The 26980-nt window shown below is 39.7% G+C and overlaps 1 protein-coding gene and 1 long non-coding RNA gene across 4 annotated transcripts in view; one reads left to right on the top strand and one right to left on the bottom strand.

Moving 5' to 3' along the window:
- LOC102682483 (syntaxin-11-like) overlaps window positions 1-14927 on the top strand; it is a 28679-nt gene extending 13752 nt beyond the window's left edge. For both annotated transcript variants that reach the window (XR_001478582.2, XR_001478581.2), the window contains 4 exons: window positions 13213-13330; window positions 13809-13860; window positions 14018-14068; window positions 14701-14927. The gene's annotated coding sequence lies outside the window, so the exon portion shown is untranslated. The remainder of the gene's footprint in view (window positions 1-13212; window positions 13331-13808; window positions 13861-14017; window positions 14069-14700) is intronic.
- Window positions 14928-15791: 864 nt separating this feature from the next.
- Window positions 15792-22919, bottom strand: LOC107077570 (uncharacterized). 2 transcript variants are annotated; one of them, XR_001478583.2, is made up of 6 exons: window positions 22748-22919; window positions 19500-19549; window positions 17000-17117; window positions 16777-16860; window positions 16567-16615; window positions 15792-16006 (listed from the first exon to the last, which is right to left on the bottom strand). It is a non-coding gene; the product is annotated as an uncharacterized lncRNA (long non-coding RNA). The 2 variants fall into 2 exon arrangements; XR_001478584.2 differs by lacking the exon at window positions 19500-19549 and having other exon boundaries at window positions 22748-22916.
- Between the last annotated feature and the right edge of the window lie 4061 nt (window positions 22920-26980).

The raw sequence follows: 26980 nt of genomic DNA, 5'->3' as shown, positions 1-26980 counted from the left end.
CTTTGATTTAGGATGCGAACCTCACTGTTCATCCATGGTTTCTGGTTCGGAAAAGTTTATTGATTCCTATTTATATTTATAAGTATAAGAATCATAGTAAACTTAAAATAACAGTCGACAGATCACATAAATAAACACTTAACTTTTGCCCCAGTTATTTTGGTGCAACAGAATACTTACAAACACGTGTTTAAACACATGATGTTTTAATCTGTGTGGAAAGCACGAGGGCATTAATAAAACTTTCCTGACTGTTTAACATTGTATAGTTCCTCACAGGTCTGTTATTTATAACCTTGCTCTTTGGTGAAATGTTTAACTCTATAACATTTATCATTTTATATCTGTGATTTTTCAGTAGTGGAGAAGTGGTGCCAGGTTTTTATTTTGCCACAAAAGAGAAATTATATAGCTTTTTGCGGTTATTAATACAATTTTTAATGGACATCTTTCATTCATGTTATTTCTTTTGATTTAAAGTCATAGTCTCATACAGTTTATAAATTCAATGAGAAATTTAAGTACATTTCCTTTAGATGTAAAGGTAATGGAAAACATTTTGTAAAATGCAAAAATGAAATAGCATAGCTTGATTTTTTTGGACTCACAGCATTCATTTGGGCCTCTGACAAAATACGAAATTTGTGAGAATCCTCAAGACTGTCTACAAGCAGAGTTAGTTAGTATCTTTAGTTACTAAAAGTTTCTACTGTTGCCTTCATGTCCTGTCAGCCATTTTCCTGAGGTCTTAAAGAAAGAGGCACTGAAGCCTTGCAGCACTGGGGCCCTTAGTTCCGTTCCTGGGGTACCATCTGTGTAGAGTTTGTATGTTCATGTGGGTTTCTTCTGGGTGCTGTGGGTTTCTTCTCACAGTCCTAAGGCATGCCAGTAGGTTAACTGGCTTCTGGGAAAATTAGCCTTAGTATATGTGTGCGTGTTTGTGTCTGTGTGTGCCCTGTAATCAACTGGCCTGGCAACCTGTCCAGGGTATATCCTGCCTTGTGTTTTGAAATTCACTATCAGCTATTAAAAAGTTGAAATTGGTTTGTCACTCAAATTAAGCCTCTACCAATTTGTGAATATCAGATGTCCCATGATAAAGATCTAATTCCTGAAATGTAAGCCGCCTCACCTCTGCAGACAGAAATCACTGGGGGAGTGTTTGATACAGTACATTTTCGTTCTTATTTGTGTGGGTATTATTGTTCACCCACTACCAGCTGTGTATGCAGAAATAAGGTTAAGCATGTTTAGGAGATATTGCAAGCAAACTGGACAGACACCTGGCAGTGAAAGCACATTTAATGTACAGTATAGATGAGAAAGTGGTCCTTTGCTTAAAGGGTTGTGGTAGTGTTACTTTCTAGCCATGTGGTCAGAGCTGATACCCTGACATCTTTCAAGAAAACTTAATAAGATCCTTGGGTTACTTAACTGCTAACAGCCACATAAATTAAAAAATAATCTCTGATTTGTAAACTTTCTTATGTTTCATTAAGAATCCAACCAAACTAAGGCAACGCAGTGTTTTATTTAAACACTGCTGTCTCCTTTAAATGATGAAGATTGAATTACAGGCTTTAATTACCAGTTAATTTGGAAATTTCAAGTATTAAACTATTGTACCAAGTAGATTAAGGTGATATGCAAAATTAATTGCCAATAAATAAAATTGCCAATTAATTATCACTTGTTACATGTGCCCATAAATTACTTTGTTATTGTAGTATAGTATTATAGATTTGATATAATACAAATTAATGAATCCACGGATTGCCTACTTAATATTGCATAAATTCTGTACTATATCTCCTGACTAAAAAAAGTGGAATGTGAAATTAGTTTATGCTGCTTGATTTTATTTAGCACAATAATTCTAGACCAAAAGAAAAAATGGGATCAGTCAATTAACAGCACTCCTTTGCACTGTACAATAGTGCCCTGTATTTCACTATTGGACCATGTATGTAAATTGTACAACTATCCTGCTAGAAATTTTATCTAGTTTAATTTACATTTGCAGTACATCCAAAAGTGAAGAAACTGAAAAGAGAAACAACAACCCATACACAAATGCGTTGTAAATCTCAGGAGCTTTTCACACCCATTTCTACATCCCTCCAAAACCACTGCTTAACCAGTGTTTCATGACCATCTGTTTTACCAAAAATGGCTGCTGCATGTTCCCATGAGCCCCTACATTTGTAACCAAGAAAAACAAAAGAAAAATATTTCATAAGACAAGACCTTGCCCGACCGATTTTTTGAGAAATCCTTCACAATAAGGGCCACCTATCTGAACGAAGGTTGTACTGAAATTCGTAATTGCAAAAAAGTAGTGCAATAATACAAGTAATAATAAAACAATAAGATACACTTGTTAAAACTAGCAATAGAAAGTAAACAATTAAAAATACATAGGCCAAAGGATCAATGCTTTGTAACAAGGCTGGTCTTTTGAGTAAGAGTATTGATTTACCACAATAAGAGCCTTGGGGTGAAGAGCTTCCCTTTGTTTCTAGCAATCTCTGGATAGTCACTGGTAGACCCTCAGGAACCCTGACCAAAAGCCCTTGTCCCAGATTATGGCCTTGGGTGAGTGAGGAGTAAAGCCTTAAGTGATTGCTTCATCCGTATTAAGGCAGCAGGATCCATTCATCTTAAAACTGATCAGTAAAAAACTGGGGGGAAACAATCCACACAGATAGCACCCCAAGTTTTGAACCCAGGGCTTTAGTGCTGCCAGCAGCCATATCACCCTGCAACTCACAACTGACAACCCACTGAAACTAAGCAAGTGTGAGCCTGGCCAGTACTTGGATGGGAGGCCTCCTGGGAAAGCTAAGGTTGCTGCTGGAAGAGGTGTTAGTGGGGCCAGAAGGGGGTACTCACCCTGTGGTCTGTGTGAGTCCTAATGCCCCAATATAGTGTTGGGGACACTATACTGTGAAAAGGCACCATCCTTCAGATGAGACATGAAACTGAGGTCCTGACTCTCTGTAATTGTTAAAAATCTCAGGGTGTTTTTTCTCTGAAAGAATAGGGTGTTACCCCTGCGTCCTGGCCAAATTTCCCATTGACTCTTACCAATCATGGCCTCCTGTCTATGAATTGGCCTCATCACTCTGTTCTCTTCCTCACTGTAGCTGATGTGTGGTGAGTGTACTGGCGCATTATAGCTGCCGTCGCATCATCCAGGTTGATGCTGCACATTGGTGGTGCTGGAGGGTAGTCCAGAAAAGCGCTATATAAGTGTAAGGAGTTAATAATAATAATAATAATAATAATAATAATAATAATAATAATAACATCAACTGTGCCAGCATGCTCCCGTTTCTAAAAGAGACCACAGAGAATTATGATGGCAGTACACAGGTCCTATATATTCTGGACTAGCTGGAAGGAGTAACTGTTATCTAAGGGAGAAAACAGAAGAAGAAGACATCATTGGCTATTCCAAGGAAAATTATCTTGTATACACCATGTAAGATGCCTTTGTCCAGGGATTCAGGCAGCTGGAAACATAACTGGCTTAGTGGTGCAACCAATACCATTTCTAATGATCTTATCAGCGCTGATTACTAGTAAATTATTTTTTCATACAGGATGTTAGAAGATGGTTGAACGAATGGATAGCATTTCTTGTTTTCTGGGCTATGGGTTTCAATACTACCACTCAATGAAAAAATACTTACAGTACCCTGCATTTATTTCAACTCTTTCACGTCCTCAGAATACTCAAGAATAGAGGTGCCACAGAACTAATACCATTCTTTGAGATCTTCAGAAAAAGGAGTTTGAGAATAATGGTTGCTGTTACTAACAAAATTCAGTTTTGGGCTGCTGAGATTTTTTTCTAGATGTTGGGTGTCCCGACATGTAATTATTTGCTCCATCACCTGCTTAGCGTATGAAGTCATGGTTTACTATTAAGGCAAAAGATCATTCAGGAAAGACTTGTTTTTCCTAGAAGCTCGCTGAAAGAAAATGAGATGTCGGAGCCTCTCAGAGGTGTGTCTTTGACAACACCATGTTGAAACACTACCTCTGATCTCCTACTGAGCCTGGGGATGTTTTTGGATTGGCCTGCAATTCCTGCACAATCCACATTATTGACTCATCGCAGGGCAAAAGGCCAAAATTCTCACAGTGAGATGTGATTGCGTGTACATTTTGTTTTCCTAAAAGCTGTCTGATGTGTTATATGTGGAACAAAACATTACAAAATATACTATCCACAAAAGATTTGGGTTCTTTAAGTGAGTAAAGCCTGTTCCCAAAATTAGCATAAGTAAATACCTGGATGGGAGACCTCCTGGGAAAAACTAAGGTTGCTGCTGGAAGAGGTGTTAGTGGGGCCTGCAGGGGGCGCTCACCCTGTGGTCTGTGTGGGTCCTAATGCCCCAGTATAGTGACGGGGGCACTATACTGTTAACAGGTGCCGTCCTTCGGATGAGATGTAAAACCAAGGTCCTGACTCTCTGTGGTCCCAGGGATTAAAAATCCCAGGGTGTTTCTCGAAAAGAGTAGGGGTGTAACCCTGGCATCCTGGCCAAATTTCCCATTGGCCCTTACCAATCATGGCCTCCTTATAATCCCCATCTATGAATTGGCTTCATTACTCTGCTCTCCTCCCCACTGATAGCTGATGTGTGGTGAGCGTTCTGGCGCACTATGGCGCACTATCATCCAGGTGGATGCTGCACATTGGTGGTGGTTGAGGGGAGTCCCTATTACCTGTAAAGCGCTTTGAGTGGAGTATCCAGAAAAGTGCTATATAAGTGAAAGCAATTATTATTATTATTATTAATTTCTGATTTTTTAAAAATCCAGTTTCTGCAATAAAGCTTGCATCTAGAAACTATACTACCACCTAGTGGGAAAAAGTGTTTAAAGAAATTACAGTACTCTTAGTACTCAACCACTGAAAAGAAAAAAGTGAATGTTTTATTTATACCCCATCTTCAAAGTACAATGATTTAACACTATACTGAAAATGGAAAATGGATGAAGCAGCAAAAACACTGCTCAAAGTATAGTATTTGGTTCGATTCAATTTGTGAATTAAATTAAAGACACTTTATATACATAGGACTAAACAACAGTGTACTGTCCCTTCCAGTGGCACATTCCCAATAGAGATCAGTAAATTAAGATAACATTGCTAATGTTAAATCCATTTTTGTTGTAATTGTATGATTATCGTAAACATATTTCAGATATCATTTCAATCGAAGGTACCGGGATTAGTATGCATTTCTCTCTAGATTGATAGAACTGACATTCATATTTACTTTGAGAATGTTATGTAATATAATAAAAAGTACATATTTTTCTTAGGTGTTCTTAAATGAAAAAAAAATGGTGCGTATGGAATAGATAGTGTTGTACCAGCAAAAAGGTGAATTCACCCATCCGTTCTCTAACCACATTGTCCAATTCAGGGTAGCAATTTAGGGTTGCAAGGGAGCCTAACCTGGCAAGAAACAGATCCAAGACAGGATACACCCTGGACAGGTTGCAAGTCCATCACAGGGCACACATAGGCACCCACGCACCAGGGACACTTTTTGTCCTTCCAATATGTTTTTACACTGTAGGAGGAAACAGCATATAAAGCTCCATTAGGCACAGGAATTGATCCCTGTTACAACACAAGCCAGATGAATTTGAGGACCCTAAGCGGTGACTAATAGATATCGAAAGGGTTAGAAGGAAATTCCGAGTGTACTTATCCGAATTGTAGTGCAAAGGCCGTGGTCAAAGACAGGTTCGTAGGTCAGGAAGCCACAGGTTCAGGAGCCAGTAAATTGTGAGGAAGTCTCGAGAGCGAGAAGGGGAGCCCCACTAGGTGAAAACCAATCCTGAGCACCGAGGTAAAGGTGGCGAGGGCTAAAGTAATTCAGAATGTGGAGGGTGCAGTGATGGAAGAAAGGTCTGGTTGGTTGATGCAGGCAGGCACCTGTGGCTTTGCAGTGCTCTTAGCAAACACCTTTCGCTAACTCTCTTGCAGGCACTGCGGGACTCCCAGAAAGTGCCTGTTTTCGAGGAGTTTACAGTCAGCAATCCCTGCTCGTTTGTACTGGTGGCAAATCGGCAAATCCATATTGAGTTGCCAATAACAAATTTTAAAAAGCAACATCAGGGATGGTAGAAAAACTAATTACATAATTGATTTCTCGATATTTGTTTCATTGCTGCATAGTCACAATATCAGTTAAAGAATGTAACATCTGAGACCACCATTACTTATCACTCACAATAAGTTCAAGGACATTTCTGCCACACTGCAACAGGTAAGCCTAAACATCGTTTGAATATAAACAAGGTTTTGAAGTACTTTCTGGAATATTTCATTTTAATCAAAGCTGCATTATATTTAAAAACAAAGTCATACCCTTGTAATCAATCCTCAGTGTTTTTTTTTTGCAAAATTACATTTTCCATTAGAAATAAAACACCTTTGACAACCCCCACCCCTTCTTTCTGTTCTTGTGCTGCTTTAAATATAAAAGATACGGTGGATCAAGATGTCTACCGGGTTACAGCAGAATGCAAGGTCATTAGCACTACGTGCAGTGGAAAGGTTTCTCCTCAGAATGGACTCCTATACATTTCATCAAGGACTAAGAACACTAAGAACAAATATATAGAGTGTGGCCTGTGGGAATTTGTTGGTTTGTAATCAGTGTCCCTGACTCTTTTTCACAGTAAGAGCACTGATAAGGCCTCTCCCTAGCTTCCTCAGAGTTCCTGTCTTTCCCACTGGATGCACTGTTATGGCGTCTCTCCTGTGTGAAGGAGCATGCACCAGGTCAGCTTTGTTGAGCGACTGAAACACGCTCCACTTTCTTCACATGTCAAAGGGGCCTCTCCAGTATGGATCTGTTTGAGCCCTACGAGGCACCCTAGTTCCCTGACGAGTTCCCACATTCACTGCACTGGTATGTTTTTCCTTCAGTTCAGTTTTCAGTTCAGTTCTTGTCTGGACACCTGAGAGGCGATTTCCATTTTGGAATGGCTATATCCATGGTTTAAGACCTGCCCATGATCAATTTCAAAATCCCCCTCCTTAAGTTTTGCTTGTCCTCATAACAAATCTGCTTTGATAGGACACAATCAGTTAGTAATACTGCTTCTCCAGCAACTTAATATTATTTTGCTTATTGAATTTTTAATTTTGGACAGAAAGCTGTAATTTGACATTACACCACATAATTTACATAACTCCCTAAACTAATTAGTAGCTGTTCACATATCATTGAAAAACACTACAGTTCTTCCTCTGTTTTTTATGCCATGAGATTCAATTCAAATACATTTGCTCATTGCAAGACTTTGTTACATAGAAGTTTGTTTATTGTTAACGTTCACCCCTAAAGTTTATTCCCACAAGACATTGAATTTATTTCTCGCTCTAACTAGATTTTAATTTCTAGATTTGTTAGAAAGGTGTTACATGATGCCAAACAGAAATGGAATATTATTCGATTTTCAAACCAAATAGTGCTACTCCAAAACCTGGGATAAATTTGTAAACAGATTTGCAACCCTAAAATCACCATTTACCTAAGACTTCTGAACATCTGTAATCAATATGTTGAAAGAAAAGCCATTGCAAATCACATAGCTTATTATCACCTGCTTCCAGACATCAAATTCAATTTCAGAAATCAATAATTCATTAGATGGTTGTATCATTTTAGATGCATACTGTTATATGATCAAGCACAACAGCAAGCAGTTTTAATGAGGAATCTGAAACAAGGTGTTGGATTAGGTTTTTAGACATTACAAATAAGTAATCAGCCGCCTATATATTTAATACTTTTAGTGCCCCTCTAAGATCCACTTTGGGTCCATTTTATCTACAGTTTTTTTAAGCATATTGTCAGGGATAGTTACTCTGTATGCAAGAACTGCTATTATTTTGTAGCCAACTATTTTACCTAGGAATTTTAAAGATGCTAGGAGACTTTTCTTCTCTACCACAGGTTCTTTTTATCTTGTAGATCAATAGTGGACTCACAGACCAGACAAAACAATATCCTTCATAATAACACTTTTTATTACATTACATCAATCTACCCATCACACAGGACCCATGACACAATAGTTTCTATAGCTGCCTACCCGACCCACATAACACAATGTATCCACAAGAAACACTTACTCACAGAACAGTACAAGTATCCCATGGACCCCAATTACTAAAACCCAAATGTCCAAGAGTAGCTGTCCAGCATCTTTGTGCTCTAAAACAAGCTCCAGTCAGCTCCAGTGACCTTGTGTGTTTCCGTCTGACACAGCGAAGAAATTTAGTGTAGTTTTACATCCTTCTTAGTCGTGGCAGTAAGGACTGTCCAGTCTCAAAGTATTAGATTTATTTATGTCTACTAGCCATACTAGTGTCACGTCCTGCACTCACCCTCGCAAACCCCATTAAATTCACAAACTCACTGTTTCACGGTCTCATTCCTAACTAAATCCATCACATTCTCACAAACACCAGATTCCACAGATTCTCACTCCTGGACCAATTATCCAACCATGTCCCTCTCCCTTCAGTATTTAAAGTTCCCTCACGGACCAAGCCTTGCTCACTATTGAAAAGCTTCCATTAGAGTTTTCTAGTGTGCGTTTTTTGTCTTGTTGGATTTCCCGGTTTTTGGACTTAACTTTTCCCTTTTGATCTCGTCTCTGGATTTCGCCTTTTGGATTGTCTTCTCGGTTTGTCTCGGCTCTTTCTGGTTAACTGATCTCTTGCTTCTCCTCTCGACCTTGCTTCTGGATTACGATTTTGGATTGTTTGCCCCTGCATCCTGCAGAGTTCACAGCTACGCACAGGATCCCCAGAGAACTATCTGCCAGATCCCTGACAACTAGATGCTATTTGCCTGATTAAATTTCTCCCTCTAGTGGACTAATTTATTAGATATTTAAATGCCCAACATTTTCTTCATGTAGAATGTTTTGCGAAATATTTTGGGATGTTTACATCTTCATGAATGTGAAACACCTAGTTTGTCTCAGATTTAGATTATGTCAATTTCAACATAAAGTTTTATTTTGGAAATAGCAGCAAGACTTTAAGGCATTATTTATAAGGCAGGGTTCTGCTCCCTGCTGATCGACTGTTTGGACTGTTCTTGGACTTCACCTCTTTCACTTATCTCATCCCTCATCCTCACTTTCTTTCCCTCTACCCTCTATAAAAGGGAGAAGTCCACCTCTTTTGTTCTCTCTACCTCATGTGTAGCTGGTGGATGCTAAGATTCAAATTCAAAGAGCTTTATTGGCATAACTGATGAATGACAGTGTTCCCAAAGCAGAAACAGAACATTTGTAAACATTGTGATGCCACGTGGGGCAGCTCTCTAGGGTCACTGATCCAGGAGCTTCCTCCCCAACCACACGCCCAGACAGTAGGGGCTAGTTTTCCTCGGAGGGCAGTATTCTGTTTCAGCTGTCACTGAGGGGGCTGCAGTTTGTCTGACAGATCTCTGAGTCTGGGATATCACAAGCATAGGGCTCAGAGAACTTCAGTTAAGCCAGCTCTCAGATGGAGTGCGGAGAAAAACATATCTGGAGGCATCCCAGTTTAAAACAAGGATGTTTGAATACTAGCCATCCCAGAAAGAGAACTGAAATACGACAGTACTCTTGGACGAGAATACATGGATAATGGGGATTTAGCTCAACTAGTATTGCAAACAAATTGGCCCAACAGACTGTACTGGGGCAAGATGGGCAAAATGGACCCACCTGGATATACTGATTCCCATGTGGCATCACAACATTTACAGTAAAGCATTGATGTTAGAGATATGATATACATCTATAACAGAAAAATGTTGATCAAGACAAGGTTCATTATACATCATAAAACTGATGGACTAATAAATTCACTTATAGAAAATAGACTAATTGCAATACAATAATAGGCATGTTTTTTGTAAGTCTTTCAATCACAGACTTAAGATCTTGTCTACCTATGTCTGAGAAAATAAGAACATTCGGCCTGTCTAGCTTTGATAGGTAGTTTATTGGTGGTGGTGGAGGAGAGTCCCCATTACCTGTAAAGCGCTTTGAGTGGAGTGTCCAGAAAAGCGCTATATAAGTGTAAGCAATTATTATTATTATTATTATTATTATTATTATTATTATTATCTAATCTTTGCCAGTGTCCTGCCATGACATACTTGATGTATTTTCCAGTGTCCATCAATTAAGATGGATCAATGCAAGGTATTGGACATATCTATTAAGCCTTAGTTTTGCAGACAGTTTCAAAGTCCAGTGCTTAAGACTGTACTGCCTCCAGAGTCAGTACAGAAGAGCAACCAGCTAACCTTCACCTAACAAAAACCTGAACTCACCCCTTTTTCAAAACTAAGCTTCTAGATTTTACAGGCTTGAACTCCATTTTCCCTCTCAGTTGATGAGCTCTATGAGCAGTTCCAAAATCCCCCTGGCTTCTGGTACAGATAAAACTGTAACCGTACGGTCATTCGTAAACGCTATAATTGGAGCATTGCTGAATGTCACTTGCCAGAACTGCTGCCCTCCTAGGCTTATAGAATGTCTGATATAGTGCATCCAGTAATGATGCCTATCTCCAACCTCTGCTAGGCTGTGATAAGTAGCTCTTAAAACCTTACTGGAATGTGGTACAGTATAGATCTTTAACATGGTGACAACCAGCTTGTGAGATGCAGGATAGTTCCATAGACATTGGCTAGATCTAACAATAGGACTGCAAGGTCCTCTTGATTTTTCTTTGCACTTCCTGTGATCTTAGAAATAATGCTAGCATGTTCCAGGCAGCTCAAAACAGCTGAACCGGCTCCCTTTATAACAGATGTATTGATAGAATTGTTGTTCAACATGAACCTAGTCACCTACTTGCCAAAAGTGTGAAACAAATCTTGTTTTTGATGTTTTTGAATTGCTTGAGATTTGTTGAGTTCTGCTCTTTTGGTATGAAGCACCTGTGGTGTCATACGGGGTGTGTTTGGTAGGGAGGAGGAGCTCTTGATAGAGAACTACAGTATGTGTTACTATGAGACCACAGCTGAAGAGCATTTGGGAGTTAAGGAGACTCACTCTGAGGTGTGATTATAAGATCAGGCTGAAAATTTCCCTGGGAGAGTTGAAGCCAGGACATCAGTCCTGAGTTAGTAGCTGACCAGAGGTCAGATCTTCTATTAACATGAAGGCTGATGCAAGGCAGTGAGAGTGAGAAGCTGTGTCTAATAATAGCAGTAGGAAAGAACAGGTCAGCCAGATGTGAGAAGAGAGCAGCGGCTGCAGCTTAAGAAACCCCAATAAGGAGACATGAGAGTAACAGACTCAGAGGAGACTGGGGAGAAGACTATCGAAGGAATCCCATTAAGGACTGACTGAGGACAGCTACTCCAGAGGGAATTGTGTGGTGTGAAAGATGTGATTATTTAAAGAGAGAGCATCCTGTTTAGTGTGAGAACAGGGCATGTGCATTACATCTGCTATGAATGAGTGTGAGAGTGAGAGTGAGTTAGTTAACAGTGGTGTCTGGGCACAGGAAAGGTGTGCTGATAGCTGTGTGTGCACGGACTAGGACAAAAGAGTGAGGCATCTAAGAGGTTGTGCGGGTCTTAACATGAGTGTGCCGAATCCCAGCCTAAGAGTGAGGTGCTGGAGACTTCGTATAATGAGTGAATTAAGTCTGAGTGTAAGAGGGAGACACTGGAGACTCTGAGTTGTGTAGGACCCAGCCCATTGGTGTCGGGACAAAATGTCAGCAGCAGGAGGCAGACCTGGAAATCCAAGGACAGCCAAGTCATGAGAGGACCAGTGGCTACAGTAAGGGAGCAGGAGGTTCCTGGAAACATGGCTAGGAGCAGGGAGGCTCCTTGAGAGATTGTGTAGTGACATTGAGATGCAAGGAAGGCCTCGAAGAGTAGCAACCTCAGTTGTTGCCATGTTGGCCCACCGGTAAGACAGAGAAGGAGATAGAGTGGGTCTGGTCAAATGGGATTGTCTGCAAAAAGGACTAGCCAGAGGGTGAGAGCTAGAAATGAAGCTCATTGAGCTTGGGAAACCATGTGGCAATGCAAGGAACCTAAGGCATCAGAAAGGACAGAGACGTAGGCGAATTGTAGACTGGGCCTGAGAATCCATGAGCTGGGGGCCCAAACATCTTGGAATAAGCGTATTCCAAGATGTCTGGGCATCATGTGGTCAAGTATTCCAACCACATCTCCTGGTTGCCCAGATGAGTGGGCAGTGATCATCCACTGAAGCTGGGTCTAATAATAACTAACTGTGTGAAGAAAGAAAAAGTGGAAAAAAGTCCCCCAGTAGGCTGTGAGGGGTGTGTCTGGAGTGTCGAATATGCCTGTTGGTGCCCATAGTGGCAGCCACTACCCCCATGGTGTCACACACTTCTTTGCAATCAACTTGTTTTGAGTTACGTTTCTCCTCCCTGCTGCTTTCAACAGCCTCCAGAGTTTCTGCCTCAGCCTCTTGCAGTATTTGTGATGCGTAGCTGGAGTGTAGCCATCACCTCCAGCTCCTCCTTGTGTCTGGGGTTGCTGTGGGTTCTTAAAAATATTCTTCCACCTCCTCTTTCCACTCTCCTGATCTTTAATCCATATATAACTCTAAGGGTAAGGCTTAAAGCTTAGAAACGGGGTTGTGCTGAGGTTGAGAAATTTGAATTTATTTGAATGTAAAATGTGCTTCAATACAGTACACTAGTGTGAAAATTATGCTAATGAGTTAAGTAGTTGCTGCAGTTAACCAGTTAAGAATAAGGTTGCAGTAATACAGTGTAGACTTCACCAAGGGAAATGTGAAAGGATCTCATGGGAAAGTGTATTTAAGAGTTCTTTACACAAAGGGTTGTTGGAGAATGGCACATGTGATCCAGCCACTGTGTTGAAACCAACAGCTTGTCTTCTTTCAAGATAAACGTTTACAGATGAAAAATCTGACTTCTTGGTGCAGTGTTAAGACAAATCAGGTTATAGAACAGTAAGTGTCCTGCAAAGAATTTAGATCCCACAGCTCTCCTACATATTGGTAAATTCTTTCATTCACATTCCTGTGGTTCTCAGATACTAATAAGGGTTAAATATACTATGATTACTCAGTTGGTCATGGAAAAAAAGATTTTGAAACTTGTAACTCATGGGGGCTTCTGAAAACATGCTCGATTTCTTCTACAAGTTTTCAGGTGGAGCGAAGAAAAAAGCCACCCTCACCGTCAGCCCGCTCGAATGATATCCTTCGCAGGCCGCGCCTCGCTCACCTGTCCGCCAGGTTCTGCGAGAGAGAAGGAATTTGAGTGAGTTTGTTCCGTGTCTTTTTTGGATTCGTTTTATTTTCCCCTTATTTTAATGTCGATAAAATTTAACTCACGTAATTATGTAGTCAAAGCCTTGCAGGAGAAAATGGGGTAAAAATCGAATTTTCGTTAGGAGCTAAATAGCATTTTTAGTTTTTTCTTTTCCGACACTTCACTTATCTTTAACAAGCCACTTGTATTAGACAGATAACGTGTGTATTCTTTTTCAATCGAAGAAAAGCTCTGTTGTAGTTGTAAAGACGCTGTATTGGCAAAATGAAAACGTCTTAATATTTCTTTATCAAACACTTAGTGAACTTTGTGCATTTATTCTAACTTAAAGTAGCCTACCTAGAATTGTTAGTTTAGAATTGTAAAGGTTTTCAATCCTTTTTCAGAGTGTGTTGTGTGATTATGTTCTTAATTCGTGGCGCTTGCTTGCGTGCAATGGTCTTTACATTATTTTTTGGGTTTACAGTTTTGTGTCTTCGGACAGGACGTGATTTGCACTAAATAGTGGAAGTATAAACGTAAGTATAATCATTGTAATTAATTTCTTTACACGTATCTTATTGATCTTTATTCTGCGCTATCTGGTCTAGTGAAAATGCCGTTTGCCACTAAGAAACCTTGGGTTAAATACTTTTTTTAATGATCGTCTGAATATATCTGTTATTTTGTTTCCAGTTTGGCGTCTTCGGGCAGGACGTGCTTGGCGCAGCTGCTGGAATGATCTATGTAAGTTTTACCCTTTTATTCGTTTACACGTACCACATTGAAGTACACTATAAACTGTACCTCCCGAAAATTGTTGTAACATAACGTGGTGCACCTTTTAAAAGTAGTTTCGAAATAGTCGAAACTAAATTTATCCACAGCAGAAATGTTTTTTTTTTCTGCGACCACTTTCTCTTTTTTTGCAGCACATAATATAGATTCATTAGAAACCGTTTTGGCTTCCATATTGCAACACAACAATTAAAACAACGGATATTATAAAGATATGGATTAATCATTCATGTGTTAACTACGTTCTATCAGAAAAAGAATATGATAATCAAAATAGAAATCGTAACAAACATTAAAATGTGGTGGTTTCTATCTTATCGGTGTATTGTAGCTGTATTGATTGTGTTGTGCCTTCGGTATTCACACTTTAAATGTAAGCCTGCGTACTTCAAAACCCTGTTAAACAGGAACATTTTCTGTATCACCAGGCTAAGCTCTTTATTCCAACGTTAAATCCTTTTAAAGCTTATATCTTCTGATCGTGTCAGTCAATACGGAAGCTCGATCTAACAATCAGGGATCATTCCGAGGTCCTGCTGTAACGAAAAGCTCAACTAATACTGATTTCTCTGGTTTTGCAGGAAATGCAACGAAGTTCCTGTCTTCATTCAGGTCGCTGCCTAGGCGAAACAGTAACATATTGTATGTTTGTTTTTTTCCGTAGTTGAATGGAAATATTTAGCGTTAATGTAGCCGTGCTTTTGACACTTTGTAAATAAAATGCATGTTAATTTGCACTTCAAAGCCTGTGCATCTGTTGTACTGGAATGCTTTGTTTTCGCTCAATAAATTGGTCATTGGAGTTTGATTTTGTTCTTTCAGTTCTCGTGCAGAGTTCTGTACCCCCTTCCTCCTGAAAATCCTTAATGTTGGTGAGTTTTTTGGCGGAGATCTTGCAAACAGTTTCTGAGATCCGGCGGGCTACTTTATGCCTGGAATCCCCGGCCGCAAGGGGACACCCTGTCGCATTTTGACTTGAAAACTGCAGAGGCTACCTCCTTTTTAAGCTTCTCCTGATTTTCCCGCCAAAAAATGTAGTATATTGGGGCTTTTTCAGGGTGTGGTATCAATCAAACCGAGCCTCGCCCACCCGCCTTATTGGAGAGGGGGTAGGCGGGGGCTGGCTGATTGACCATAGCTCTAGCCAAGCCCACCCACTCCCGGCTGGAGGGGAAGGCAGGTTGGTGATGGCTTTGGTCCCTGCAGAGAGGCAGGTCACCTGGTGTGGACTTAGAAGCCAGTCAGTTACAAGATGTGACTGATAGGCTGACTCCACCCTGGGTGCCTCCTCTCTCTTGGAACCAAAGCCATCACCAGCCTGCCTTCCCCTCTTGCTGGGAGTGAGGGGGCTTCGCGAGAGCTATCCTCAGTTCTCCTCCCCCTGTGGCTGTACCAGGGTCACTGGTAGGGACCCTAAACTCCCCATTTAAAAATGCGGGAAAATCTGGGGCCACTTAAAAAGGGGGTAGCCCCCGCAGTTCCCAAGAAAAAATGCGATAGGGTGTCCCCTTGCGGTGCGTGGCGCAAAGTGCAAAACAAACCTTCGCATGGTTTCTTGGAAACTGCCCGTGGTCGCTCCAGATTCTCCAGCCCAAAACTTACAGGAGTGAGACAGCGGCCCAGAGCAAACCCTTCCAACACACCTTGAAAAAATACAAGACGATGCACAAAATGAAATCAAGAGCTTTTATTGCAGAATGCTCAGCACATACAGTAATAGCAATCAACAAGAAACATGCAGGTCAGGAACAAAATACGCCACTGGTATCAAAAAGAAATGTAAGGAAAAGCACACATTGTCAAGGATAATTTGCCAAAGCACGGCGAGTCGCTGGAGTGGAGTTGGAAAGGACATCGTCGGAGCGCAGAGAACCAGGAGCCGCAGAACTAAAGGCAAAAGAAAAAGGATCAAGTTAACAGGATATCGGATTTGCAGAATCGATTCACTTGAAGTTGTGAAGTCTAATAAACTGTAAAGAAAGTAAATAAACTGTTTTAATAAAATGTCGGAATAAGAAATATACAATCACGCTCAAATACTATAAGAAACCAATACGGAATTTGTGATTTCTCGTTGGAAACATCCCAGTCCCCATACTCCAATATTTAGAGAATAAGTTCGCCCCACAAAGAAATTCAACTCTACTTATATGATACAGCGTGTATCATAATGGATTTGACCCCCCGCATTGAAAACCAGCGATAAGATTTATTAATTATCCATCTTTATTAATCTATTGAATCCACTGGGTAAAGGAGCCATAAAAAGAACCAGCGCCTCTGAGTTTCTATTTAGCAAAAGTACTACAATACTTATACATAGTTATATATAGAAGTTATATTGTTAGTATAAACCCGGTCCGGTGTTAAAATGCTGGAAAATAGGCGTTGTCTTTTTCGAGTTACACACATATAAATGGTATATCAGAAAGTAGAATATAACTTACCTTGGAAAAATCACTTTTAATAACTCCGTTCTGGAAATCATTTTGGCACCTCGAGAAATAAAAGAGCATACGAATTAGTCTAGTTAATTTTTACAATATTTTATCATTTCGGAGCAGAAAGCGTTCTTATAGCCCTTACAGTTTACAGCTTACAGCGTACAGCTTTATAAAACAAACGTTTGAAGGTTATCTTAAAAAAAACATACTTACATGAAAGGTAGTGTAGAACGCTGCATGCAGACTTTTAAAACTTCGAAAGCACGCTCAAACGAACAGAACACTCATTTCGGCGTCCTGAAATACAAATTAAAAAGGAACGAATGCAATTAACAAAAGTTGCAACAGCAATACATGTATGTCTATCTTTCCTCAAAGTGAAATTTGATTTTATGCACTTAAATATAAGAAAAGTAGAAATAAAACGCAAACGCACCTAGAGCCGCAGAAACTCGCCCCGCTGCCATCTTGCCGGGCGCACCTGTGGGACAGGTGGACGGGGCGTGTCCGCTGAGGAAGGTCATTCTGGGGGCGGGGGCTCAACACTGACGTTACTGAAGATAAACAGAAACTTTAAACTCACCAAATCGTACATAAAGTACATAACGGCTTAGAAATTTCAGACAACCTAATACAGTGATATTCCCCTGTTCGCCGGGATCGTTTAGGTTGCGGTCGGTTGATCGAATCAAGAGGTGGTGAGAGACCCCCCTGTCGCTCCTAGTTAGGACTGCACCGTTCTTTCATTGCTTGTGCCACACTTGTCCTGCAGGTGTCTCAGTGGTATAAGGGGCTGCTTTTTAGAATTGAATTAAGAACTATGCATTTATAAAGGACTTAAACTTCCCAATTTTTCCCGGTTTTGGAAGGCCCCGAAAATGGAGCCTCCCAAAACGGCCGGCGTGGTAGAGAACAGCCACTTTCACAAACTCACTCCGAAAGCACGAGAGCTGAACCTGGGGCTTAGATCTCAGTCTGACGGGGAGGCTCGGGGCTCGTCTTGAACTCACAGGAATTGATCTGTTTTCTGAACTTTTAAAAGCGTCCGATAGTTCAGCACGCGGAGCCACCAGGCCGGCCGCGTAAAACACTCAGGCACATCTCTACTTCAGTCTAAAGCCAAGTTACCGTTCAGGGACCTGCTTGCTCGCTTTTCAAGCATTAAGATTGCTGATGCGCTTTTCTAGCCTTTTCTTTTTGCAACTGGACATGACTTGTTATTTTTTCGAATGTCGGTGAAAAATAAAGTATCAAAATTTGCAGGAGATTTGAGGGAGCCTGTATGTTACTGTACGTGTCAGACATGAAGTCAGAGCTTAAAGCAGAAAAGTAATAAGGATGTAATAACTATTTTTGCAATCAATTAAGCATCACATTGCTCCTTATTATTACTATTAGAGAAGTTATTATTTAATATACTATAAGATAAGAAGTTTATCTTATCTGATCTTATCCTGACTGTAGTCAAGTGCAAAGAGTGCAGATGGTAAAAATGTTGCCTATGAATATCAGACAGCTGGCAAGTGTCATAGGAGCTCTATTTTAAATCTTAATTGTAATCTCTAAGAGAGAAATGCAACTTCATTTTGATGAATTTAAAAAGTCATCAAAATTCAATCTATCAATTCATCATGCTATACACTGTATACACAGGTTATACCCATTGACCCATGTCAGTGTGTGACATACAGTAACCACAGGCGAGATTGACTATCTAACTCTAACAGTATAATTCTTATCGCTTGATCCAAACATAAAAGACAGGAATTCTGAAACATTATTTCTGGTGCAACATTGATTGTAATTTACTATTCATTATCTGAATCCCTGGGGCTTAATAAAGTATTTTGAATTCAATTGAATTCAAAACAAATCATAAATATTCAATTAAAGTTTCAATAAGGTTACTCTTCAATACTTCAATACAAAGACGTGGATAATTATGTTTTTTTTTTAACTTAGATATATGTTCAATTATTTTAAGTGAAAAACATTTTCTTCATGTACAAGGCTGTAAGGTTTCCAATGTGGTTTTAAAAATGTGTTATGAGCTACCTTCTGTAGGTAAACTAACATAGTGTCCCTTGAAAAACATCTTCCTAGAACTTCTTCATGTTTCAGAATTTGCTTTGCATACAATAGTACAACAATGGTCTTGCTTTACAGAAGTACAGTATAGCAAGACAGGAAGTTGTTAATTCTAGTATTTTTAAATACATGTCTCGAAAGATGGGTTGAATCTTTAAACATCCCTTGATCTGGGACTTGATAAAACCCAGAAAGTGGAAATGGTGGAACGCAGACAGTAACTGAACAGGTTTTAGTATTTTCTTACACTGCTCTACTTTTATACATTCATTTACTGATCATAAAAAAGAACAATAATAACACTTTCAGGGAAATGAGTTAAAATCCGTATAAATTTTAAAGTTTCTGATGGCTTTGTCCCAGTACTTATAATCGCTGCCCCAAAACAATTGAACTTTTTTCCTGATAGGTGCAAGTGAACTTAATTGAAATATAATAGTTTTGTCCTTGGGCAGAATTCTAGGAATAAGATTCAGCCTGTCAAAATTCCCTACCTTTGTCATTCATTTTCTGTAGTCTCTATTAGGGTTACATGGGTTTTGCCCCTGATTATTTCTAGCTTGCAATAGCTGCCTATAGACTTCACACCTGAAAAGTCCTTATATTTAGTTTATGTATTTTTCAGTTTTTTCTTCATGTTTTTGAGACTGCCTAAACTAACTAATCCAAACATACACACCAAACTCCTCTTTGAGCAGGGTGTCCCAGACCAGAAGGCATCAGGAAAAGAAAACATCAGTTCTTACGAGCGTACAGTAAGTAGCATTGATTTTAGTGTAACATACGTATGTGTAAAGTGAAAACCCCCAAAACACATAACAAAACAACAAAAAATTGGCACCATTGACCTGTTTTAGGGAATAGTTGGTTTATTCCAGCTCTGGAGAACATTTTCTCTCTGGAACAAAAGAGATTCAGAAAACTATTTAGTTATGATTTTGGTTGCTTGGGTCCTTCAAGCAAGAGGTAAGTATTACTGCATCTTTTATTTTCCATACTCTTCCATTTCTGGACATAAATCTCTCCAGTAACCATCAATGACTCTCGACGTCTTTTACAAACCCATTGATTCACACAGCTCTCTCCTGTATAGCTCTTTCCCCTCCACCCACACTAAAAACCCTCTCCTTTTTTCACAGTTCCTCATGCTCCAATGACAATGCACCGATGACATGTATTTCCTAAACGAAGGCCTCAGATTGCAGTCTTTTTTCATTGACAGGAGAGACACCCAAAACATGTTAATGACAGGGTCCTAACTGACATAGAGATGGCCCTCAGACCATCAACCCAAACAGGAACTCCCAGCCATCAGTTTCCAGGACCATTCTATTCCCAGGACCATCAGTGACAGTTGCTGAGACAGGAAGACGACTGGGAGACCATTTCTGGGAACATGTCAGAGCTGTGGAATCACAGATGAATAATAATGACTTTTATTTATAAAGCGCCTTTCCAAACCCACTAAGATACACATAAATAGAAAAAAAGACAAGAAAAGTACAGAGTAAATGAAAAAAAAATTATAAAGGTTTTTACAAATTGACTGTAGGCAATCAAACGATCTTTCTGATATCTCCGTCTGTGTCTTCAAATAGGGTTTACAGAACTCGTATGAAAGCAAGACATCCAAAACCAAAAATATTCTTAATCTTAGATCACACCTTCCCCATTCTTTCAATAACAGACTCTTCTTTTAAATCCTCTCTATTCTTCTGCTGATTTCAGTTTTCTATGCCTCTCCTCCTTTTCTCCCTGAGTTTGGACATTCATTCTCACCTACTTTATGCCCTTGGTCCCAGTCCTTTCTCACTTACTCTGTCCTGTTTTCTCCTTCCCTCTCTCCGTCAAACCTGAATAAGGCTCCACAACTGAAGTGTTTTGTCTCTTTTCTTTAGCTTTTAGCATAGATTCAACCTTTACGTGTTCCTTCGCAGCCTTTGTATGCTGACACAGCTCCCCACTCAAACATCTTTACTTTGGACAAGTATTTGCTCAAAATAAGAAATTTGACATTTGTATTTTACAGATATTCGGAACTTCTGACATTCTGATGTTTCTGTCTTATGATAACCCTTTATAATAATCCCTGTGTGTTCCTACACAGGGAACACACAGAGGAATACAGGTCAAAGCATGTAGAACCTATTGTTTACTTTATCTTTTCCTAGTGTTTTGGTTTAATGACATGGTGAAACTATAGGCAGGAACCAGCTTTGTCACCACACTGCTTTGTTCCTGTGACAAACAGCCTCATACCCAAATCAACATGTGAGAATGTGCATTTACTGTGCTTAAACGATTTAAGAAAATGATGAGTCTTACAGTCAACAATAAAAACATCAGGTGATTTATGTTTTCTCAGATATAAGAACTGAATACAGTAGTTGTCTTTGAAAGCTTCCCAGAACAAAAAAAAAAAACATTTTACTTGCTGAGGGTCTTGTGCTCTTTTCACATACATAATGTAACAGCTACCAATGAACATATCCTTGATGATTTTGGAGAGATAGTACAGAGTAGTTTTATAGAAAATGTATGTAACAATTAAAGTGTTTACCAAGGATAATTCCTAAATATATACCAGTCCTTAAATATATGTTCAAGATGCTTGTCTGAAAAACAACATTTATTGATGATTTTTAAGCATAAAGGGTTTTCAGTATACAGTACATCTTGGCCAGAGACCAGATAAACTCAGGTAATCATCATAGCGCAGGGATCTGTTGAACAGCAAAAGACAAATTGAGCCAAAATACAATCATGTGTGTAAAACTGACATTGAATGCTAGGCATCTCTGAGCATCATTTTCATCTTCCTGAAGAGTTTCCCCAAATCTTTTATAATGTTTCTTTGCAAAAACCCTAAAGCTAATGTGGAAATACTGTAGCCTCTGCCTGCTGTAACTAATGGTCAGAGTATAGAGGTTGGCAATGACTTAAAGTACTTGTGATGGTCATGGATCAAAATCAAATTTTGGTGCAAATATTGTGACACCCTTTACAAAAAAAATGCCAACAGAAAATCAACTTCTTTTAGATAGAAGGGACACTTTTAACACTTCAAAAGTGTTTTACAATACCAGCTTACTTGTTAGTTTTGCACCATCAGTACCGTAAATTGTAATTCATTGTTAAAACTGTTCAAAATAAACTGCAAGATATTTGGAGCAACATAAATCGGCCTACATGCCACATACAAAAAGAAGATAGGAAAGAAGGCTGGGAGCCTCCATTGAGCATTTACACTCCTCCCATCTGAGAGACGACCTTCTGTCCCCTGGTGTGCCAGTAATAGACTCTGGAAATCTTTCATCCCCTCTACAATAATTGTCCAACAGTGCAAAATATAATTCTTACATCCAGAATAAATGTAGCTTGAGATGGGCCCCAGAAAAAAAAAAACTGTTATAGTTTAATGAAGTACACCTGTACCTACTAAAAAAAGTAAATATTTTTTGGGGGCAGTGATTCTAAGTACTAGAGCAATGCCCCCTTAACTCTGTTAGAGAATAGACTAAATGAATGAGAAAGGGAGGGTACTTGGAGAAGCTATTAATGGTTCCTGGAATTGTGCCCCTGGAGAAAACTGCTATAGTTCACTTTAATACACTAGAACTTAGTAGAAAACGAGATGTTAAATGCTGGAACAAAGCTCTCAGAATTTTTAAATCTATGGTTTTAATCTATAGTAACAATGTTTTGATTCTTACTGTATTTTCTACACGTTTTATTATTGTTTTGTACAGTAATATATAAAAGGATACCAGTGTAATAAAAGTCTGAAATGTATTTATTCATGCGTGATAGTCTTCAATCCGGTTGCGGGTTCTACCCAGTCCCCTTTGATTTGCATATTTAAAACGGACCCAATGAGAAGCTAATTGCTTCTTCAGATTTAAAAAAATATTGACACAGCTAAGAAGTATTAATACGTGCTAGCCTTTTTTGTAAATAACATGCAACCGTTTGCTAATGTTCGCTTTTTTAAGGCTAAACTCGCAGCTCTGGTTATTAGGGTATGATATTGGAGGCGATGTTAATTTTCCCGTTCACACAAACGCACGGACAATTCTGGTATTAAATGCAAACTCACCCCCCAGACATTCTTACGCTCGCACCAGTAACACATTGCATGAACTTTCCAGACTGGGTTGCTAACGGTCAACAGCGCCGTACATGGTCATATGATCACTCGAAAAAGAAGTCTCGGAAACGAAAGCAGCTCAAACGCTAGTCTTAACGGCGCATATCAGCACAAACGCGTAACCAATGCGCAGGGTTTCATCATTTGTGCTGTGTTTGTAGGGGACGGGCAACTTCACGGAGCTCAAACTCTTTGGCAATAGCCAATGTCCTTGTTGATTGTGCCAACAATTCCAGGAATTCTAGTAAGTTAGACAAGACCTTTATAAGCCTATTTTGGTTATCTCTAAAAATGTCCTTGTTTCCCAAGTTTTCTCCTACTTAAGCTCTATCATTTCCATATTGTTACCAGTAACAGAAGTATTGGTTTGTTGTTCCCTTGTCCATTTCTGACCCCCTTTTATGGATTGGTGTTAAATTTGCAATTTTACTATCTGTTGGTACTGTTCTGATTCTAAGCAAATTGAAATATTCTGGCTAGGGGCCAGTCTATGAATAACATTCCTCATTTCCTTAAATACATGTATGACCCGAAAAATATCATCAAGGTCCTGGCGATGTATTTGTTTTTAACCATCCTAACCTCTACAACCTCAGTATGATACCCCGCACTGTAGGAGGATGCTCTCTACCATAGAGTGTGTTACTGACATATGCTATAAACACCTGTGTAAAATAATTAGTATGTTAACTATATTTTAAGGCCTACCATTAATATTTTATCACTCAAGCTACTCAATCCCACGTTTACTGTAGTAGTACTGGAAAAAAATGCTTTACATATTTCATACCACCCTATTTAATTGTTCTTTTTTGTCACACTGTTAGCAAAACTAATTTAAAGCACTTTTATGCTTTTTGTTTCTGAATAGAAATAACCTTTGTAGGCACTAGATGCAGTGCACCCTGCTTTTGGATAATTTTCTTAATTATCTCCCTTAAACATTTGAGGTCGTGACTTAGACTATTTTGAGCCTTCGACGTTACGTGAAAGTATAAACAACCATTTAAACAAGCGTATATCGTGCTTTCACTTGTTTTCTCAGAAATCTGAATGTCTTTTGAAGCAACGTGAAAAGGTCTATTTTTCTTGAGTAACAAACTAAAGAACAAAGCTAGCTGGCTTAACGAAGCTAAAGAGCGCGCCACCTGCAGTAAAGACCATGCAGAGTGGTCAGACGCTGCTGAGCAAGAACTCGCAGACTGGTGCGTATTCAAAGATTCTTCCAGTGATCTAAATGAGTATACAGAGGTGGTCACATCCTGCGTCAGTTACTGTGTGGATAGATGTGTTCCTTCCATGAAGATTCGGATATATCAATCAGAATCAGAAGCCCTGGATGAACAAAGATGTGTGCTCCAAACTTAAAACACGGCCTGCTGCCTTCCAATCAGGTCACAGAGAACTGTATAAAAAAATCAAGGTATGACATGGAGAATGCTATAAAACTCACAATACAGGATTACAAGGACAAATTAAAAAAACAGCAGGGGCATTTCCTCCACTGAAGTATCTCTACCAGATGAGCTGAGCACATTCTACTTTAGTTTTGAGGCTTAGAACACCGAACCCCCTATCAAGGCTCCCAGTAAACCAGGGGACTTTGTGTTACAGCTCTCAAGACATGAGATGGTAGAGCCTTTAGAAGAGTAAAAATCCGCAAAGCAGCTGGCCCAGATGGTGTCTCACCTCGTGTCCTTAAACCTGTGCAGACCAGCTCTCTCCGGTGTATACAGACATTTTAACCTCTCTCTGTCCCTATCAATTGTACCAGAGTGCTTTACGTAAACCACAATTTTGCCACTGCCAAGAAGACCAAGGCAACTTGCTTGAACGATTACCACCCAGTGGCACTCACTTCAGTAGTCATGAACTGCCTGGAAAGACTAATATTGTCCTGTATAAATTGCCCAATCCCAGACTCCCTTGACCCACTTCAGTTTGCTTACCGCCTAAAAAGGTCAGTTGATGATGCCATATCTCTAGCACATCACACTGCCCTAGAACATTTAGACAGATGGGGTATCCATGTTAGGATGCTGTTTATAAATTACAGCTCGGCACACAATTGTTCCTGCCAAGCTAGTCCCAAAACTCAGGAATCTGGGTTTATGGAACTCTATCTGCAACTGGATACTGGATTTCCTGATGGGCAGACCTCAGGTAGTAAAAATTGGCAACAATATCTCCTTTACAGCGATCCTAAACACTGGAGCCACACAAGGATGCTGTCTCAGTCCTAGGCTGTACTCCTTGTTCACCTGCGACTGTACAGCCACCTACAGCAGCAACCACATCATTAAGTTTGCAGATGACACCACTATTATTGCGCTGATCAACAACAATCAACAACAATCTGCATACAGGAGTGAGGTGGAACATCTTACAAGATGTTGCCTTGACAACACTCCGGCCCTGAATGTCAACAAGACAAAAGGACTCATAGTGGACGTCAGGAGACCCAGAGAGAGTCATGCCCCAGTCAGCATCGATGGCACAGCAGTGGATACTGTCAGCTGCTTCAGGTTCCTCGGCCTGCAGATCTTTTCCAACCTGGCTTGGACTCAACACTGTAGCCAGTCTGAAAAAGGCACAACAGCACCTGCACTTCCTGCGGTGCTTAAAGAAATGCAGTTTGGGGAAGCAGTTCCTCATTAACTTTTACCACTGCAGCATAGAAAGTGTCCTCACTGTGTGGTACAGCAATACTACCACGCATGACAGAGATGCAATACAAAGGGTTGTGGCAACAGCACATGGGATTATAGGCTGTGATTTACAATCAAACGATGAGATCCACACCATCTGCTGTCGCAGTGAAGCCCAATCCATCATTCATGACCCTAACCATCCCGGCCACAAACTGTTCTCCCCCAGCGGTACCGCTCTGTTAAAGCAAGGACCACTAGACCCAAGAACAGCTTCTATCCCACTGCGGCACACATCCTCAACACCTAACTGCAGGGCCTCAGACTCAATACAGACCTGCACTCTGCACTTTTTACATAGTCTACCTTTTTTTTCCCCTCAGTCTCACTACAAAATATTTATTTTTCCACAATATATTATTGTTCCTGTTGTCTAGATTGTGTAGTGTTGTCTGATGCACTGTGTATGTCCCAAGAGATCAGCATGATTAGGAACTCCAAGGTATGTATACACAAGGCAAACTACTCTACTCTCTCCAAGTGCTGTTACTCCAACATCAGTGGGATAAACAGCCGCAGAGAGTAAATACCAGAGTATGGCACTCCTCCAGGTGTGAGTGGAGTTATTGAGACAGACACGTCCATAGGAAATTAAACTTAAATTACATATTACATCTCAGCCACACTGGATATTAAAGCACCTCTGGAAACTTAAATGTGCAGTATAATCAAGATATTTTTGCCTATTTGCCAACTTTTAGACTGATGATCAGTCTTTAGAAACTTCTAATTAAACCTACACACTGCAAGGGGAAGACTTCAGAAGAAGTTACAAGAATGTCAAGAGTGAGAGCTTAATTTTACAAAGGCAGTTAAAATGATTAAAGGAAAGTCAATGATCCCGACGCCATGAGAAAGATTAACAATTACAAAGATAAACATTAGAAAAATTGACAACTGTTTGTCAAGGAATACACAGCTGTAATGTTTGGCTTTTTTTTTGTTCTGCACTTGGCAGATAAGGTTTAATGAAGATAAGGGCAGGTTTTTGGATGGAGCTAGTAAACACTTGATAAAATTTGATAAAATTAAAATGAGGAAAATGAAGCTAGAAAAGGCTACTTATGAAAGAGCTGTGCATTTATGTTGCCACATGGTTTACATCTTTCAGATACTATGAGGAAGCAGTAAAGGAAAACAATATTAGGCTATAGTCAAAAATGAAGAATTCAGCTGAAAGGTTATGTTAAAATTGTACAATACACTCTTTAGGGCTCATTCCTCCTAGTTAGGAGTACTGTATACAATATTTGCCACCACAATACAAAAATGTTTTTTTGCTGCTCCAGAATTAGTCTAAAGAAGAGCAAACAGATTCACTGCAGGGTTTAAGGGAACAGAAAAGACTAGGTACAAGTACTCAAAATCCCTAAAAACAACAAAGCAGACTTGGGGAAAAAAACTGAAATATGAACAAGAGGGCACAATCAGAAATGCAGCGAAAACTAAAATCAGGATGCAATTTTTCATACTT

This window comes from Lepisosteus oculatus, chromosome 2 (genome assembly GCF_040954835.1).
Source record: "Lepisosteus oculatus isolate fLepOcu1 chromosome 2, fLepOcu1.hap2, whole genome shotgun sequence".
Classification (NCBI taxonomy): domain Eukaryota; kingdom Metazoa; phylum Chordata; class Actinopteri; order Semionotiformes; family Lepisosteidae; genus Lepisosteus; species Lepisosteus oculatus.
Note: the sequence above shows the minus strand (reverse complement) of the source record. Positions and strands in the feature narration are given on the sequence as shown.